The sequence below is a fragment of the Schistocerca gregaria genome, chromosome 8 (assembly GCF_023897955.1).
Source record: "Schistocerca gregaria isolate iqSchGreg1 chromosome 8, iqSchGreg1.2, whole genome shotgun sequence".
Taxonomy (NCBI): domain Eukaryota; kingdom Metazoa; phylum Arthropoda; class Insecta; order Orthoptera; family Acrididae; genus Schistocerca; species Schistocerca gregaria.
Window position 1 is genome coordinate 256,795,039 of NC_064927.1, and position 21,049 is coordinate 256,816,087.

The 21,049-nt window shown below is 47.2% G+C and overlaps 1 protein-coding gene across 1 annotated transcript in view; it reads right to left on the reverse strand.

Moving 5' to 3' along the window:
• Positions 1-21,049, reverse strand: part of LOC126285438 (scavenger receptor class B member 1) — a 403,446-nt gene that overhangs the window by 59,231 nt on the left and 323,166 nt on the right. The gene's annotated exons all lie outside the window — the stretch shown is intronic.

Below are 21,049 nucleotides of genomic sequence, written 5' to 3' on the forward strand. Positions count from 1 at the left end.
GAGTACACCTCCGCAGGCGTTCCTGTCTGTGATGCAGCGTCAAGGGTAACCGCAACCATGATCTCCGAGTTGATAGTCCATGCTGCTGCAAACGGCGTCGAACTGTTCGTGCAGATGGTTGTTGTCTTGCAAACGTCCCCATCTGTTGACTCAGGGATCGAGACGTGGCTGCACCATCCGTTACAGCCATGCGGATAAGATGCCTGACATCTCGACTGCTAGTGATACGAGGCCGTTCGGGTCAAGCACGGCGTTCCGTATTACCCTTCTGAACCCACCGATTTCATATTGTGGTGACAGTCATTGGATCTCGACCAACGCGAGCAGCAATTTCGTGATACGATAAACCGCAATCACGATAGGCTACAATCCGACCTTTATCAAAGTCGTAAACGTACGCATTTCTCCTCCTTACACGATGCATCACAACAAGGTTTCACCAGGCAACGCCAGTCAACTGCTGTTTGTGTATGAGAAATCGGTTGGAAACTTTGCTCATGTCAGCACGTTGTAGGTGTCTCCACCGGCGCCAACCTTGTGTGAATGCTCTGAAAAGGTAATAATTTGCATATCACAGCATCTTATTCCTGTCGGTTAAATTTCGCGTCTGTAGCACGTCATCTTCGTGGTGTAGCAATTTTAATGGCCAGTGGTGTATTTTCGCCTCTGCATCAATGCTGACAACCCACACTCGTTATTTACTGTCTGTGCTACACACTGATAGGTCGCAACGTTGGTAGTAGGCGACAGTGACACGGAAATTACGGACGACCCGCGAAATGTGCCGATTTTAATATAAAGAAACGATATTCAAGACGGGTAAATAAAAGTAAACATCTAGGGATGGGCTGAATATAAAATGAATATGCTACCAAAAACGCGTGTTATGAGGCATGAATTGTTGGTGTGATGTGTCAGAAGAGAGATGCCGTTCATTTTAGTACCTTACCCCATTAACGTTAATGACACTCTGCAGTTTTGACTTTATGCGCCAGGAGCGCTGCTGCCGTGTCGTGACGAGGCGGCTCGCGAGATAAGTTAATATGTGAATCAGGCCCGTGAGTCATGCATTGTCTAAACACGCCGCTCTCCAGGTCGTTGTCAGCTTTCCCGATCTTGTAGTTCGTACGTCTCATTCAAGTAACCCGCCACTTTGCCTCACGAGGCTAACAGAGCCCCTTTACAGTGCACCCAACTATGCCAGATCCCTTGCGATACTGGGAATTGAACCTGGTACTCCGCAAGGGACTCGGTCGCCCTGGTCTTTCAGCAACAGAGTAGGGTATTTTTATCCACTGCACCTGTGCTATAGTTACGAGACCAAAACATAATAGCATAATTTTTGCTTTCGTAAACGTAGCAAGAAAGTATCCAGAACTTTGGTGATGTATTTAACAGCTGCAGAAGCTTTTATCCTTCGCACAAGAGTAGTGTCGGCTGATTCGTTTCCTGGACGTATCGTGTGAGCGCTGTCTGATGTAGAGCGGTTGTCCACCTCCTCCTTCGCGCTCTCTCTCTCTCTCTCTCTCTCTCTCTCTCTCTCTCTCTGTGTGTGTTTGGGGGGGGGGGGGGGGGAAGGGCGGGGGGGGGGGGAGGGGGTGGAGACGTGTCCAGAGCAGGAACCGGCCAGCCCACTTTCGTTTTTATCTCGCAGCGGTCGGTCGGCCTAGTCTTGTAAACTGGAACCACAGTGGCCGGCCTCCAGCAGCGATATGCGCTGAGCTCTGTGACTGCACACGTGAAGGTGACGTTCACGGCTGAAGCACTTTGTGCACAACGCAATCTACGTCGTCTCGAATCCGTTCTTACAGCTTCCTGAGCTGCTCTGCTACCGTGGATCCTCTTCTTAGCTTTTAGCGTGGTTTACCAGATTTCAAAACAACCAAATCAATGTCGCGAGATGTTTATACTTAATGTCTTTTGTAGTCTGCCTGCGTATCCTCAAGCGGCCACCCGGGTTCAATTCCCACGGCTTTTTCCTTGGTGGGAGGAGTGGCCCCTGGGTGCAGCCAGCCTCGTGATGCCAATTGAGGAGCCACATGACTGACAAGTGGTGACTCCAAGGTCGAAACGTTGACAATGGCGGGGAGCGCGGTGTGCTGACCCCATGCTCCTCCGTATTGCGTCCGATGATGAATGATCAGGATGACACGGCGGTCGGTCGACTAGCTCGAGATCTTTAGGACCTTATCGCGTTTGTTTTTAAATGTCTTTGCTTTATTTTCTGCGGTAAATCATCACTTACGAAGAAAATACAGGTTTAAGATGGGAGACGAATGAGAATGGGTGGTATTCACCGAAAGGCATCTTGCAGGCGCCTCTTCTAAACGAGTCTTAACGATATATGTATGTATTCATTAGTGAATTTCATTATAAACAATCAACTGCAAATTAATAAAACTAGTGCTGTCCACAGCGACCTACCAGAGTAGCTTCTGCGATTTGTGGAGACGAGCTTACCCCGGATCAAATCCATCTCGCCGGTTAACGACGAGGACTGGACTCCTTTCGAAGTCAATGAGAGCTTTAGTAAGATCAGTCGGGTTGACCTTACTAAAGCTCTCATTGACTCTGAAAGGAGTTCATATATAACAACAAAAATCTTATTTCTGTGTCCATTAATCGTAAGACCTAAATACCTCCTTTTCAAATGCTTCGTTTCAAAAATGGTTCAAATGGCTCTGAGCACTATGGGACTTAATTGCTGAGTTCATCAGTCCCCTAGAACTTAGAACTACTTAAACCTAACTAACCTAAGAATGTCACACACATCCATGTCCTAGCAGGATTCGAACCTGCTGCCCGCATCTCGTGGTCGTGCGGTAGCGTTCTCGCTTCCCGCGCCCGGGTTCGATTCCCCGCGGGGTCAGGGATTTTCTCTGCCTCGTGATGGCTGGGTGTTGTGTGTTGTCCTTAGGTTGGTTAGGTTTAAGTAGTTCTAAGTTCTAGGGGACTGATGACCACAGATGTTAAGTCCCATAGTGCTCAGAGCCATTTGAACCATTTTTTTCGAACCTGCGACCGTAGCAGTCGCGCGGTTCCAGACTGTAGCGCCTAGAACCGCTCGACCACACTGGCCGGCAATGCTTCGTTTCCTTGTGGAAGAACTGTAGTAGGTAAAATACCAGGACCTCTTGCAACCTTTGTGATATGTCACAAAAACTAAAACAGACAACAAGATAAAGAGTAAGAAGAGACAAAAGCACGAACTCAAGTACTGTAATGAGAAGCAGTCAAATTATAATCGAGCATCCGCCACAACGCCACCATAGAATGGTTCCATTCAAATGTTATCGCCGCACGCGTTATCACATTCACCCTACTGGGAGACTATACGATCAATTCCTGTTTCGTAGAACGCAGTCGGCCGCTAACCGACCCACAAACGCACATACTCGTGCACTTCCTCGTCCGACTGAAATCGACGCCCACGCACGTCTTTCTTCAGGCCGCCAGAGTTGTGATAATCATACCATCGGAGATCCAGGCTGTACAGAGGATGTTGCAGTGTTTCCCAAACAAATCGCTGAAGCGTAGCCTTATTCCGATTGGTTGTGTGGGGGCGGCTGTCATCATGCAACAAAACGATTCCGTCCGATAACACTCCTGAGCATTTCGACTTTACAGCGCGTCGCAACTTCTTCAAAGTTTCTTCATTGTCCTGCGTATTGATCGTGGTTCCACGCTCGATAAATTCTGCGAGCCGAGTGCACCTACATTTGAAGGAGGTCACCACGACCTACCGGAACTTGCGTGACGAGCGTTGGAATTCTTTTGACGGGTGAGACTTTTATAGTTTCCACTGTCGACTTTGCCATTTGCTCTCGGGCTCGAAATGGTGGAACGATGTTTCGTCCCCTATGACGATACAGGAAATAAAAACATGCTCTTCCTCTCTATACCATGGGAGATGACTCAGAATTGACACCATTCTGTCAAACTTTTTTCCTCCGTCAAATGAGGCAGCATCTACTACGCGAAAATTTTGCGGTAATGCAAGTGGTCTTTGATGACTGCATGCAGGAAACCACGCGTAATGCTGACTTGAAACCGAATTTCCCCAGATAAGGCCATGAATAACCCCTTCTCATATCAGTGGTAACGACTCCATGGGCCTGTTCCGGGCACAGATTGTCTTGCAGTGATGTACGCCCTTTGTATTATAATAAATAAAAATAAATGGAAAGTTTATAGTTTCACCTCGTATTGAGTGCCTCACATATTTACTTCGTTTTCGTACTTTTTGACGCAAGACTCTAGTATTCTCTTGATCCTTCTCTGTTCATTTCATAGACTGCATTAACTAGATAATGTGGGTCACGAACTTTTCTTGCAACGGAGTAGCGCAGAGCACGCGGGGTCCTCTGGCGGTCACGCTGCTCCAACCACTTCTCGCCTATGCGTAATTCTGGCGTTAGAGATAACAGAGGGCACTGATTATGTGCAACACTGTTTTCTTTCACTGTGGCTTCTTTAGCGATTTGTTTTATGGTTTTTGATATTATCCTGTGCACTATCAAAGGTGTTAATTATGTCATTATCTAGAGTATTGGCACTTGAGCATGTCAACTACTGTCTCTTAACTCTTCCTCTTTATAACAATTTGACTTTTGTCTTGTTCTGTTTCATTGCTTTTTATTACTGTAAAGCCTTTTATATGTTATAAGCTCATTAAAGACTTCAACTATTGTATCCACCTTTATTTTACGCTGTTCAATTAATTATTGAAAACTAGTGTATGCCGACATTTGTGACATCTGGTGAACTTACAACACAAACATCTCGTGACTACTGTGCGGCAGCTTGTTTTGAACAGTACTGCTACTGACAACATGACTCGTACATGTGGTGTTATTTATATATATTTGTCGATGCTGGTGCTGATTTTGCATTTAACATTTTTGACGATGCCACTATGGCTGCAGTACATTAGGATTTTGTTTTTATAAAACAGGTAGGCCTCTTCATACTTAAAGCGCACAAATGCATATATGTCAGTAGTTTTTGAAGCTATAGAAAATCTGCGAGTCTATTTTTTTTTGCTGCAGATCTGATGATGGTCATTATAGACCGAAACCGGCAATCTTAACAAAACGTTTGTAGCCATAGACGTAAATTAAAGGAAATCTAAATGGAAAGAAATTTAAAGTATAGTACAATTGCATTATTAGAAATATTCTGCGTGTACGAATTCAGGCTGTTCGGACTTCCTCTCTTACATTTCAATTGCAGATGCAGGCAGCAGACTTCAAGGACACCAGTGCGTGTCAAAAAATGAAGAAAATCCTTACTTGGCTCAACTTCAGTTCAATAAAAATACTTAATACTGTTTTGAAGTCTTCTCTTATTCAGACTCACATACAATACATAACACTTGTAACACTTCATACTTTGAGCTATATGTCTTAACCCTTCTTCTACACACGAGAGAGTGAAACAAAATCGTGTACAAAGAAAAATGAATGACGGTTTTTGTTCATTTGTCTGCGCCTTCCCGCGCATTCGTAACTAATTTCTCTGCCAACGCTTATGGTCGACTGCTATTTTTTTATATAAATTTTTACTTTACCATATCCGGGTTGGTCTTCCATCATGTACTTACACACCTTCTCTGAATCTCCGCTGCCACTCATATACAAACGTCGGGGATATCAGACGATGAATTTCGCGTACTCTAGCACCGACAGCCACCACAAAACGGATCATACCTCTGAGTTCTCCTTTGCATGTCTTCATGTCAACAGCTGGACGGCCACACTAGACCAGTCCCTCAATAACGAAGGTCATAACATAACTGCATGCATCTGTGATGTGGCGCTGTGCCATTCCCATATCACAGCGGTGACAATATCGAAACTTAACAACAGTGAGCCACCTGTCCTACGGACTTGGTATTACGGTGAGTGTTTGGTTTTCATATGGATGCCCCTTATTAGAATGAGTGCCACGAGAATTGGTTAAATTCTGTTATTAGGAGACGGCGCCACGGTCCCCCCGTATCTGCAGCCACGCTGCGTGGTGTGTGGTGGCATATTTACATGCAGGCACTTAGCACGCTCCCAACACGAATTGTCCATTTAGACCTGCAAGTGGTTTGTGTGTACACGCTTAAGCTATCTCTACTGATAAGTATCAATAAAATAAACACTCAGTTCCTTACAGTCTGGTCTGTTGTAAGTCACAATCAATTTAAAATTTTATATTACGCCTGTACGTGAACAAGGCTTCTAGTCAGCTGGGGTTAGCTTCGGAAAATGCGTCTTACGATGTGAAAACACATATATTCGTCTGAAGCTGTTGAATGTTTCTCCGATTCAGCCGTATGTGTCATGCCCTCCTGCTGGCTGCCTCGCAGTAATGCAGCTTGTATCGTATCCCGGTTGGAGGTTCGCCTACGGCAGCAAGCTGCATCGCCGCCCTCGGCGGTGCCGGAAGTTCGCGGGCTCGTGCCGTGTGTGCGCTGTCGCTCCCGGACGGGCTGACCACTTTCGCTGTCGCCCACCTCCACCGGCTTTCTCGTTAGCTGCAAAGTGGACACTTGTCTCATCTGTACGCTACTGTCCAGTCCGTGTCTCCAGCTACAGGCACCTTTTAAATGCCGACAACAGGTGGGAAGCAAAGGCAGAAGATTAAACCAAGATCGGAGGAAGAGCAGCATCAGTCGTAAACCTTGATCGGTTTACTGCACATCGATTTCAGCTACCGTGTAGCTATATGAAGTACAATTATACCCAAGTAACGATGACTCATCCTGAATGTACTGTACTGGCCATTAAAATTGCTACACCACGAGGATGACGTGCTACAGAAGCGAAATTTAACCGACAAAAAGAAGATGCTGTGATATGCAAATGATTAGTTCTTCAGAGCATTCACACGGTGGCGACACCTACAACGTGCTGACATGAGGAAAGTTTCCAACCGATTTCTCATACACAAACTGCAGTTGACCGGCGTTGCCTTGTGAAACGTTGTGATGCCTCGTGTAAGGAGGAGAAATGCGTACCATCACTTTTCCGACTTTGATAAAGGTCGGACTGCGGTTTATCGTATCGCGACATTGCTGCTCGCGTTGGTCGAGATCCAATGACTGTTAGCAGAAAATGTAATCCGTGGGTTCAGGAGGGTAATGCGGAACGCCGTGCTGGATCCCAACGGCCTTGTATCACTAGCAGTCGAGATGACAGGCATGTTACCCGCATGGCTGTAACGGATCGTGCAGCCACGTCTCGCTCCTTGAGTCAACAGATGGGGACGTTTGCAAGACAACAACCATCTGCTCGAACGGTTCGACTACGTTTGCAGCAGCATGGACTATCAGCTCGGAGACCATGGCTGCTGTTACCCTTGACGCTGCATCCCAGACAGGAGCGCCGCGATGGTGCACTCAACGACGAACCTGGGTACACGAATAACAAAACGTCATTTTTTCGGACAAATCCAGGTTCTGTTTACAGCATCATGATCGTCGCATCCGTGTTTGGCGACATCGCAGTGAACGCACATTGGAAGCGTGTATTAGTCATCGCCATACTATCGTATCACCCGGCGCGATGGTATGTGGAACCATTGGTTACACGTCTCGGTGACCTCTTGATCACATTGACGGCACTTTGAACAGTGGACGTTACATTTCAGGTGTGTTGCGACCCGTGGCTCTACTCTTCATTCGATCCCTGCGAAACCCTACATTTCAGCAGGATAATGCACGACCGCATGTTGCACGTCCTGTACGGGCCTTTGTTGATACAGAAAATGTTCGACTGCTGCCCTGGCCAGCATGTTCTCCAGATCTCTTACCAACTGAAATCGTCCGGTCAATGGTGCCCGAGCAACTGATACAAGATGTATTAATTTAAATGTCGGTTCTTTTGCATCCCTAACACTGCCTTTTTTTGCTACGATAGGAGCATTTTTCCTTTCTGGTTACTGCTACGTGCTCTGTCTACGACGACCTCGCCGAGGGCGCAACAGTAAACCTTGATCCTGCTTCCTTCATTCCTTCCTTCCTGCCTTCGCCGTAATTCTGGAAGTGTATTGCAGCGGGACCCGGGTCATCCTCGTGTCTGTGTCGATGGCCCCCTCCGGCTCGGCTCTGCCATTAATACAGGCGGGGTCCTCGCGCTTAGGTAAGCAGCTTGCGTAAGGCGGCTGGAGGCACACGCGGACTCGCGCGCCGGCCGGCGGCGCCCCGGGCGTCGCGGTAATTGCGGAAGTGCCGCGCGGACGGACGGCGGGCGGGCTTTCTCCGCTCAGCGCGCAGGCTCGGAAATGGCACGGCGGGATACGGCAGCCCAGCACCAGACAGGTGGCAGGTGAGCGACCGGCATCCTACTTACTAATGGTGGAGCCATGCTGCCTAGAAGAACTAGCTCTGGCTAGATCGGATGCCGTCGCACTATACTGTCAGCGCACCAACGATCCCAGCACACCTAAAACTGCCAATAATAAGTCACTTCACAGAAATAATGATATTCAATCTATCGTCTTGCTTCCTTAAAGTAACTGAAAATGCCATGTGTAAACAGTTGCCTTACATATCATAAAAATGTATGTGTATGTATGGATAAATAAATCAATGAAGGAACAAATGAATGAATGAATGAAGGAACAAATGAATGAATGAATGAAGGAACAAATGAATGAATGAATGAAGGAACAAATGAATGAATGAATGAAGGAACAAATGAATGAATGAATGAAGGAACAAATGAATGAATGAATGAAGGAACAAATGAATGAATGAATGAATGAAGGAACAAATGAATGAATGAATGAATGAAGGAACAAATGAATGAATGAATGAAGGAAGGAACAAATGAATGAATGAATGAAGGAAGGAACAAATGAATGAATGAATGAAGGAACAAATAAATGAATGAATGAAGGAACAAATGAAGGAACGAAGGAACAAATGAAGGAACGAAGGAACAAATGAAGGAACGAAGGAACAAATGAAGGAACGAAGGAACAAATGAAGGAACGAAGGAACAAATGAAGGAACGAAGGAACAAATGAAGGAACGAAGGAACAAATGAAGGAACGAAGGAACAAATGAAGGAACGAAGGAACAAATGAAGGAACGAAGGAACAAATGAATGAATAAATGAATGAATAAATGAATGAACAAATGGTCTGTGGGGGTTAAAGGGACCAGACTGCTACAGTCATTGGTCCCTTTTTCCAAATACTAAAAACACCTACAGAGAATGAAAACGATCAACAGACGATAAGACAGGCGACACAGAACAAGAGAAACGTAGACAAAGACCAGACAAGACTGACTAAAATCACACAGAGTGTGACGGTGGTTGGCCGACCATACAAACAAAAAAGGAAAAGCCAACCACCGAGAAACAAATTAAAAATCAGACAAATCGTAGGCCAGAGGCCAGAATCAACACAAAAACTCACACACTTACATTAAGCGATAAAATCCCCCTGCCCGAATAAAACGCAGAACTATGTCCGCTATGGAAGAGTCGTCAGATAAAAGCGCAGAGAGCGTATCAGGCAGCGCAAAAGTCTGCCTGAGCACAGTTAAAAGGGCGCACTCCAACAGAATATGGACGCCCCACAACGACAAAGAGGGGGATTCTCACGACACAGTAAATAACTGTGCGTGAGTCGCGTGTGGCCAATGCGGAGCCGACAAAGGACGACTGATTCCCTGCGGTTGGCTCGCATGGATGACCGCCACACAGTAGTCGTCTCCTTGATACGGCGGAGTTTGTTTGGCACGGGCAGGTTGCGCCAATCAGTGTCCCATAAATCGAAAACTTTGCGGCGTAATAGTGCCCGCAAATCAGTCGCCGGGAGGCCAATCTCCAGAGATGGTGCACTGGTGGCCTCTTTCGCCAGGCGGTCAACAGTTTCATTTCCGGGTATCCCAACATGGCCTGGGGTCCAAACGAAGACCACAGATCTGCCGCAACTGGTAAGAGTATGCAGGGACTCCTGGATAGCCATCACCAGACGAGAAAGAGGGAAACACTGGTCGAGAGCTCGTAAACCGCTCAGGGAATCGCTACAGATAACGAAGGATTCACCTGAGCAGGAGCGGATATACTCTAGGGCACGAAAGCTGGCGACCAGCTTAGCAGTGTAAACATTGCAGCCAGCCGGCAACGAACGTTGTTCAGAATGGTCCCCTAGAGTTAGTGCATAACCGACACGACCAGAAAACATCGAACCGTCGGTATAGACAACGCCAGAGCCCTGACACGTGGCCAGCATGGAATAAAAGCGGCGTCGGAAGGCCACCGGAGGGACTGAGTCCTTCGGGCCCTGTGCCAAGTCGAGCCGAAGGCAAGGGCGAGGCACACACCATGGGGGTGTACGCAGAGGGGCCCGGAAAGGAGGTGGTACAGGGAAACACCCAAGCCCGTAGAGAAGCTGTTTGACGCGTACGGCGATCAGACAACCCGACCGGGGCCGACGTTCTGGCAGATGAACGACTGACTGCGGGAAGAGGACACGATAATTTGGATGCCCGGGCAAGCTAAAAACATGGGCAGCATAAGCAGCCAGTAATTGTTGGCGTCGTAACCGCAGTGGAGGGACACCTGCCTCCACAAGTATGCTGTCCACAGGGCTGGTTCGGAAGGCACCAGTGGCAAGGCGTATCCCGCTGTGGAGGATTGGGTCCAGCACCTGCAACGCAGATGGGGATGCTGAGCCATAAGCCAGACTCCTGTAGTCCAGACGGGACTGGATTAACGCCTGGTAAAGCCGTAGGAGAGTAGATCGGTCGGCGCCCCACCTGGTGTGGCTCAGGCATCGCATAGCATTTGGATGCCGCCAACACGCCTGTTTTAGCTGCCGAATATGAGGCAGCAAAGTCAACCGGGCATCAAAAACCATCCCCAAAAACCTATGTGACTCCACCACTTTAAGAAGCTCGCCGTCAAGATAAAGCCGCGGCTCCAGGTGAACAGTGCGTCGCCGGCAGAAATGCATAACGTAGGTCTTGGCTGCCGAAAACTGAAAAGCATGCGCCACAGCCCAAGACTGCGCCTTGCGGATTGCTCTCTGTAGCTGTCGTTCAGCAGCTGCAATGCCAATACAACTGTAGTAAAGGCAGAAGTCGTCAGCATACAGGGAAGCGGAGACAGTATTTCCCACGGCCGCAGCGAGCCCGTTAATAGCTATTAAAAACAGACACACACTGAGAACAGAACCCTGTGGCACACCGTTCTCCTGGACTTAGGAGGAACTATATGAGGCCGCGACGTGCACGCGGAAGGTACGATACGACAGAAAATTGCGGATATAGATCGGCAGAGGGCCCCATGCATGAAGCGTAGAAAGGATGTGATGACGCCATGTCGTATCATACGCCTTCCGCATGTCGAAAAAGACAGCGACCAGATGCTGACGGTTGGCAAAGGCAGTACGGATGGCCGACTCCAGGCTCACCAGATTGTCGGCGGCGGAGCGGCCTTTACGGAACCCACCCTGAGACGGAGCCAGAAGGCCCCAAGACTCCAGTACCCAATTCAAGCGCCGGCTCACCATCCGTTCAAGTAACTTGCAAAGAACGTTGGTGAGGCTAATGGGACGGTAGCTGTCCACCTCCAAAGGGTTCTTCCCCGGTTTGAGAACGGGGACAACAAGACTTTCCCGCCATTGCGACGGAAACTCACCCTCGACCCAAATGCGGTTGTAAAGGTCGAGGAGGTGTTGCTGGCAGTCCACTGAAAGATGTTTCAGCATCTAAGAGTGGATGCTATCTGGGCCAGGAGCGGTATCAGGACAAGTGGCGAGGGCACTGCGGAATTCCCACTCACTGAATGGAACATTGTACAATTCAGGATGGTGGGCGCAAAAAGAAAGACTCCGACGTTCTATCCACTCTTTAATGGAGCGTAAGCCCAAGGGGTAGTAGGCAGAAGCGGAATTCAGAGCAAAGTGCTCTGCCAAGCGGTTTGCAATGACGTCGGAGTCAGTACAAACTGCTCCATTCAGTGAGAGCTGACAGGGGTCCGATAGCCATAGAGGCGGCGAATCTTGGCCCAGACCTGCTATGGAGTGACATGGAGGTCAATGGTGGACACATACCGCTCCCAGCACTCGCGCACGCAGCCGTTTGAAGGCGATAAGGTGTTCGATTGAGGGATGTCGCTTGTAACGCTGGAGCGCCCGCCGGCGAGCTTTAATCGCTTCAGCGATCTCAGGCGACCACCAAGGCACAGTCCGCCGCCGAGGGGACCCAGAAGAACGGGGAATGGCAGATTCGGCGGCAGTAACGATGCCGGTGGTGACCGATTGAACCAGTGCATCAATGGCATCGTTAGAGAGAGGCTCAGTAGCGGCAGTGGAGGAGAACAAGTCCCAGTCAGCCTGATTCATAGCCCATCTTCCAGGGCGCCCAGAAGACTGACGCTGTGGTAGTGACAGAAAGATCGGAAAGTGGTCACTACCACAAAGGTCGTCATGCACTCTCCATCGGACAGACGGTAAGAGGCTAGGGCTACAGATCGAAAGGTCAATGTCGGAGTATGTGCCATGCGCCACACCTAAGTGTGTGAAGGCACCATCATTTAATATCGAGAGATCGAGCTGCACCAATAAATGCTCAACGATGGCGCCTCGACCTGTTGCCACCGACCCACCCCACAGATGGTTATGGGCATTGAAGTCGCCCAGTAACAAGAAAGGTAGCGGCAATTGGGCTATCAGAGCAGCCAGGACATGCTGCGCGACATCGCCATCTGGTGGAAGGTAAAGACTGCAGACGGTAATAGCCTGTGGCGTCCACACCCGAACAGCGACAGCCTCTAAAGGTGTTTGGAGAGGTACAACTCGCTGTGAAGAGAGTTCAGGACATACATGCAGACGCCACCAGACACCCTTTCATAAGCTGCCCGGTTCTTATAATAATCCCGGTAGCCACGGAGGGGCGGGGGTCGCATTGCCGGAAACCAAGTTTCCTGCAGAGCAATGCAGAGGAAAGGGTGAAGGCTGATAAGTTGGCGGAGCTCAGCTAGATGGTGGAAGAAACCCCTGCAGTTCCACTGGAGGATGGTGTTGTCCATGGCTGAGAAAGGCGTGACGGGACTGGGAAGGGAGATTACGCCGCTGCGTCACCTGCTGCCTCCGATTTAGCACCTGTGATAGTGCTTTCCATGGCGTCTGATGGACCGGCGAGATCGAGGTCCTCAGCGGACGCCAGAATCTCCACTGCATCCTCAGACGCAGAGCTGGAAGGTTGCGGTGGGATATCTGCCACCGCGAGTTCCTTGGGCTGAGAGCTCTTCATGGGTTTCTCACGCCGTTCTTTGGGTCGCACCGACTGGGAGGGCTTCACCGATTCAGTCTCTGGGACGGAGGAGGATCGTGAAGCCCTACGACCAGCTGATTGCGGGCACTTACGCCACTGTCGGTCGTCAGGCTTCTCGCTGGCGGAAACCTGGGAAGAGAGGGACCCAAGGGACCCCTTGCGAGCGTGAGAAGCCGAAGACGTTGGACACTTCTCCGGCTTAGAAGTGGGGACGGACGTCCCCGATGGGTGGGATGGTGTTGCTCATGAGGTAGGTGGCGCAGGAGCAACCCGGTGGGTAGAGCCCCCCACTGGCGAGGGGGCAGGAGGAGTTGTACTACTCGTCGATCCGGCCACAACTGGAGAAACAGATGGGGCTAGCACAGGTGTTGTAGCAGCAGCGTAGGAAGATGTCATTCTCACAGGATGGAGTGGGTCGTATTTCCTTTTGGCCTCAGTATAGGTTAGTCGGTCCAGGGTCTTGTATTCCATGATTTTACGCTCTTTCTGGAAAATTCGGCAGTCTGGCGAGCAAGGTGAATGGTGCTCCCCGCAGTTGACACAGATGGGAGGCGGGGCACATGGAGTATTGGGATGTGATGGGCGTCCGCAATCTCGACATGTGAGGCTGGAAGTGCAGCGAGAAGACATATGGCCGAACTTCCAGCACTTAAAGCACCGCATCGGGGGAGGGATATAGGGCTGAGTCACATCGGTAGATCATTACCTTGACTTTTTCCGGTAATGTATCCCCTTCGAAGGCCAAGATGAAGGCACCGGTAGCAATCTGATTTTCCTTCGGACCCCGATGAACGCGCCGGACGAAATGTACACCCCGGCGCTCTAAATTGGCGCGCAGCTCTTCATCAGACTGCAAAAGAAGATCCCTATGGTAAATAACTCCCTGGACCTCCCCAAATTTGTCCTCTAAGTGCTCGACGAAGAACAGGCTTTGTGGAGAGAAAAGACTCCCATCAGCCCTCGTACAAACTAAGAAGCGGGGCGAATAACTGCTACTGCCATCCTGAGACTTACGTTCCTCCCACGGTGTGGCCAGGGAGGGGAACGTTTTCGGATCGTACTTCTGAGCGTTAAACTGAGCCCGAGAACGCTTAGAGACTGCTGGCGGCTGGACACCAGCGAGAGACGATGTACCACGCTTCATTGCGGGTTATCCGACCTGATGCCACCTACTCCGACCAAGGGCCCTCCCCACGGGCGCCACCCAGCCACGGCAAGAGCCACCTGGCAGGATTGCCGTTGCCGGGAGTCCCGATACCCCAGGAGGATAGGCATCTACTCCTTGGCATACGTGGGGAGTTAACGGCGCAGGCATCAGTAGAGCGATCCCTGTGTTGTCAGGGAGCTACAACCAACGGGGTACATGGCGGCCACACCACAACGGACTGGCTACCGTGCTGGATGTTAGGTAACATGTGGTCCATGGTCACCGTCGGTGCAGAAAGAGGCACTGCACAGTGCAATGTGTAATCTGCACGCAGAAACAGAGTCATGCCCAATAGATGGAGAGCGGACAGGACTGCAGTTCAACGGTGTACAAGCTAGCGAAAGGTCTGATCGCAAGATGGACACAATGCACCAAGTAAGGCGCCCTTCCCCAATCGGCTCGCTCATCGGAAAATTTTGAGAGACGGAGGTCAAACCCAACAGGGGACCATCATATAAGGCCGAAAAGTTTGAGACTCCTTTCAGTCGCCTCTTACGACGGGCAGGAATACCGCGGGCCTATTCTAACCCCCGAACCCGCAGGGGGTGACTGTACAAATGAATCAATCAATGAACAACTGAACAAATGACCCAATGAATGAACAAATGTCCCAATGAATGAACAAATGTCCCAATGAATGAACAAATGAATCAATGAATTGACGAATCAATGAGTGAATGAATGAATCAATGAACAGATGAACGGATGCTCCCCATCTCCTCCTGAAGCACTGTATCGATTTCAATCCAATTTTATACACGTATCACTCAGTGTCTGGAAGGAATTGCTGTGTGGCAAGAACAACGTACCTATCATGCCCTATGCTTTATTTTACACTTGTTTGCTGTAGTCTCCGTTGTTTCAAAAATGGCTCTAAGCACTATGGGACTTAACAGCTGAGGTCATCAATCCCCTAGAACCCAGAACTACTTAAACCTAACTAACCTAAGGACATCAGGACATCACACATATCCATGCCCGAGGCAGGATTCGCACCTGCGACCGTAGCAGCAGCGCGGTTCTGGACTGAAGCGCCTAGAACCGCTTGCCCACCACGGCCGGCATCCGTTGTTTCTTAAGTTTCTTTACAGTGACATTATATCATGGAAGTTCACTCTGAGCATTAACTGTAATATATTAGCGTCCAAAAGTGACACAATCACGGAAAAGAGGAAAGTGAAACTAGGAAAGGTGAGCAATCAGCCAACATCATCGCAAATGTTTACATACAAATCTTATTTGCTAGCTTTGTGTAGGGAAGGACTACTTTATGCTGTGAACAGCGGGGAAACCGAAGGTAAAAAACAAACAGTTCAGGAGACCATTCATGTTTCAGTCTTGTCAGTTCGTATTGAGCAGAGTGTGGTCTCTTGGTAGAGTTCACAACATAATGCCACAAAGACGCTGTCTGGATCTTATTTTACAGGACAGGACACTCGACCGCCTAGAAACAGGCCAGATACAGATCGAAGTCTCGGTGTCCTTGAATGTGCTACAGAGTGATTTCGAGGCTTTTGCGACGTTTTAGGGACACAAGACATGTTTGTCGTAGGCCAGTACAAGGCCGACCAAGAATAACCACCCCACAGTAGGACCTATTTCTGGCCTTAAGATCGTAATTGTCCGATCAAATCTGAGTACACCAGCAAGAAAACTGGCTGCATAGCTTGCAGCTGCCTTAGGGGTTGCTGTTTAACTACGAACTGTGTATCGCAAGCTCGGAACAACAGGTCTTAAAACTGGCAGAAGTAAAGCTGTGAGGACCGGGCGTGACTTGTGCTTCGGTAGTTCAGATAGTAGAGCACCTGCCCGCGAAAGGCAAAGGTCCCGAGTTCGAGTCTCGGTCGGACACACAGTTTTTATCTGCCAGGAAGTTTCGTATCAGCGCACATTCCGCTGCAGCGTGAATATCTAATTCTGGAAACAACAGGTCTTGTTTGCGATACGTCCAACCGTGTGCATCCCGCTCACTCGAGCACCGATTAGAGAAAGGTAGACTGACGGGCGGTCTAGAAGAAACTGAAACATGCAGCGCCTTCAAAGAACAACCCCAATACGTACTGAGTGAACAGGATGCAAAAATTTCTAGATAGTTTTAGACATTTTCTCAAATTTACTGTAAGTATACAGCTTTAGTTCTGCGACATTTACAGTCCACTCAAAATCGCAGGACATGAAATGGAATATTGACTAGTAGCGCTAACTAGTTGTTCCTTGGTGTGCAGTTGTGCGTATTACGTTGTTATCTCTGCCTGTATGCCAGTATCTTGTAATTATAATATACGAATTTCAAATGACTACAAAACTGTTTGTACCTATTGTTAATCCCACTGTCCATTGTTCTTATTACATTGTATTATGTTTTGTAACTGCCTGAAAATGGCTTAACGTCGAGGTTTCAATTGCAAAATAAAATTTTAACAGCTGGAAGTAAAACAAAATGACTTAAAAAATTCTCTAGAGAATCTGGTAGCAGATACAACCCCAGGGACATAATGGAAAGAGACCAGTTTGGTGGTGAAGGCGTCATAATGTGGGTAAGCATCATATGGAATGCCTGTAAGGAACTGCACACCATCGGAGGTATACTCCATACGTTCATAGGTACATAAATGACATAGTGCTACCACATTTTCAGTTGGCCCAGACTTCCTCTTTATCGAGGACAATACCGGTCCGCGTCGAGCTGTTCAGATGAATGGTTTTTCTTGAAGACCTCTCTCTGTCACATGGACTTTCCAGCGAAGACTCCAGATCTGAATTCTGCAGAACATGCCTGAGATGCATTAGAGAGGCGAATTGAATCCCGCTAGCCTCCACCAAGGCCGCTTCCAGACCTCCGCACCGCTTTTGCTGAGGAATGGGATCGACTGCCGAGGGAGCTTTCTAACTACCTTTTAGAGAGCGTACCATGTCGCTGTGCAGCATTAAACGCTTCATGTGTATCTTAGCTGTCAGAACTTTTCTAACACTATGTTTCGGGCACTGTTGTATGCCAAATGTCTTATAATTAAGCTGTAGCTTGTTCAGTAATCCTGCCAGCATCCTGATAAGGAAATGGTCCTCTTTTCGTTAGTATGCTTAACTTTTGGACACTCGTGTACTAGGTATATACCCATCACAAGCGTAGTCTACAGTTCGTCTAAATCGCGCCACAGTTCTGCCACACGGTCATCTCCAGAGCTAAATGTTTCGACATCCTTATTGAGATATGATACGACTGATATGTAGTACTCACTACGATCATCTTGTAGACACCCATCTAAGAAGTAATGCATTCTGACTACTGTTTAAAAGTGTGTGCTTAATGTAAATAATTCACTATAGCGCAAAAGGAGCAATGACATACACAACTACAGCCCGGACGAAACAGTGATTCCTGTTAATCCACATAAAAGTTGACTGTAAAAGTTTTAGGGGCAGCATTGTACAGTTCATTCTGAGATAATCACCTCGCTAATGATATAAAATGTCGGACTGATAAAAAACGTAAATTTGATGAGAAACTGAAAAGCTTGTTCTTGACAACCTCTCCTGTTCCGTAGAAGAATTTACATTTATTTAATATTTAAATTGTGATGGGTGGGAATTACTAAATTACACGTAAAAAAGACAACTTGTAAATTATCAGAATGTAGCCACATCTACTTAAGAATGTGTACTATGAGTGTAAAACGACGCGTTACGATTAATCGTACAAATGATCCATGGAACATAAACCTAACTAAACCCTTGTTACAAGCTTTGAATGCTACACACCAAATATATTTAAACTGTGAGGTGTTTCTAGACCTATCTAAAACCTCTGATATGATTAATCATGACCTGCTACTTAGTAAATCGTACATACACAGCACTCATGGAGTTGGCAGCAAGTGATTTAAGTTTTATGTTGCAAATAGACAGTAAGTGGTTGACGGGTCATGAAAGTAAATGCTATTTTTTCATTTGTAGACAGCAGTAGGTGTCTTGCTAGCAGATGATACTAACATTTTTAGTAAAGGATACAAGAAAGCTAATTTACAGCACAAGTTCTCTGGACAACAGAAGTAGCAGAAATATGATTTACAGTCGAATGCATTGAGGTAAAGAAGAAGAAAGCAGTATGGATGAGGTTCAAATAGTAATAAAAATACCATGTAATGAAAGGATTAAATGGCTGTAGCATGAAACAAACAAGATGTTTCTAGGAGTTTGGTTGGTGATAGCTGAAGGTGTGAAAACATGTTGAACTACTGAATTGAAGGTGGTGTAAACACTATAATGCCTTAAGAATGCATTGAAATAGTACTGTGTGCTTACTATGCAAATGCCCCTAGTCTTAAGGTATAGTGTGTTCTTGAGGAATGAGAGATTTCTATGATTCCCCTGAATCACTTAATGCGAATTCCGGGATGGTTCCTTCGAAGAAGCGCAGCCGGTACCTTCCCCATCATTTTTGAATCCGTTTCTAATGGCTTCGTTGTTGACGGGACATTGTAACCTAGTCTTTCCTTCGAGTTGAGATCACCCTACATTCTTACATTAACGAATGATACGTTCCTCAGACATGTTGTAACAATTCTGTCAACACCAACAAAGACTATGTGCTGGAGGGTATCTTTTGTTTTAAAACCTATTAAGGTTTCTGTGGAACTTCCCTTTTCCTATCCTAAATGGGCCTTTGTAATAGCTCGTATTTCTACTTCCTCTTGGACACATCTGCTTCTGTATTAGGAAAATCGCTTCAGTGTGTTACAAAAAGGTACGGCCAAACGTTCAGGAAACATTTCTCACACACAAAGAAAGAAAATGTTACGTGGACATGTGTCCAGAAACGCTTACTTTCCATGTTAGAGCTCATTTTATTACTTCTCTTCAAATCACATTAATCATGGGATGGAAACACACAGCAACAGAACGTACCAGCGTGACTTCAAACACTTTGTTACAGAAAATGTTCAAAATGTCCTCCGTTAGCGAGGATACATGCATCCACCCTCCGTCGCATGGAATCCCTGATGCGCTGATGCAGCCCTGGAGAATGGCGTATTGTATCACAGCCGTCCACAATACGAGCACGAAGAGTCTCTACATTTGATACTGGGGTTGTGTAGACAAGAGCTTTCAAATGCCCCCATAAATGAAAGTCAAGAGGGTTGAGGTCAGGAGAGCGTGGAGGCCATGGAATTGGTCCGCCTCTACCAATCCATCGGTCAGCGAATCTGTTGTTGAGAAGCGTTCCAACACTTCGACTGAAATGTGCAGGAGGTCCATCGTGCATGAACCACATTTGTGTCGTACTTGTAAAGGCACATGTTCTAGCAGCACAGGTAGAGTATCCCGTATGAAATCATGAGAACGTACTCCATTGAGCGTAGGTGGAAGAACATGGGGCCTAATAAAGACATTACCAACAATGCCTGCCCAAACGTTCACAGAAAATATTGATGCTAGTACTGTAGAGCAATGAGTCGCATGTCAACACAAGCACCGAAGTCAACATTACCTTCCTTCAATTGGGCCAACTGGCGGTGAATCGAGGAAGTACAGTACATACTGACGAAACTAAAATGAGCTCTAATATGGAAATTAAGCGTTTCCGGAAACATGTCCACATAACATCTTTTCTTTATTTGTGTGTGAGGAATGTTTCCTGAAAGTTTGGCCGTACCTTTTTGTAACACCCTGTATATGAGGAGACAGTATTCATATCCAGGCTGGTTCTGGAGGTTACCGACATGCCTTTCCAGTTTAAAGAGTTAAATAAATATGTGCTTTGTTCCCCAACGTTCCCGAAATACAGGAAGTTCAGATACCTCAGAAATGAAGGAGGCATAGATGACAGCACGTCAACAAGTCGGCTTTTGTCAGTCGATCTTTTAATGTGCGGTTGGTTCAGGTCTGATGTCTACAGGTGAAAGAAGGGAGAAATTGTTAGTTGGCGTCTCAAATGTCTATGCGCAGGTTAAAAAAGAATGTAGGCATTAACGCGCATTAGTAACGCAATATAGGTCTGCAATAGCTACAAAAACCTTGAAGAGGGTGATGGCAATTTCAAATATGGGATGTAAAGAAAACTGGACAATGAAAAGTAACAAGTGACTATCTGTTAATTCGTTGTTACCTGCGACTTTTTCTGAACTGGGTAACAACATGGTCAGCATGTCCTGATAGAAGTTTCCCGGGGATTCTTTAATCCCTTTCAAGCGAAAGTCGTGATGATACAATCGATTTCCGCTACTAGGAGAGTCAGAAATATTACTTAATAACAAATTACCACTCTGTCTGAGTGTCCAATAACTACTACTTTGAGCAGTTTCCTTTCCTGACTGAATCAAAGAGCTGCATCTCCAATATCATTGAGAACAAAGCACCCTTCTGCATTATCCATATTCCACAGGGTTTGGACTGAAGCTGAAAACAGTAAAAAATCGAGTGACATGTTATACACATACACTGATTAGTAACCAATAGCAAACTTAGCCAATTAGCTATATGAATTAAGCGGTATTTTATAACCACTTTTGAAAAATCTCCATCCTTGACTGTAAAGCATACAGCACAGTTGTGAGCATATC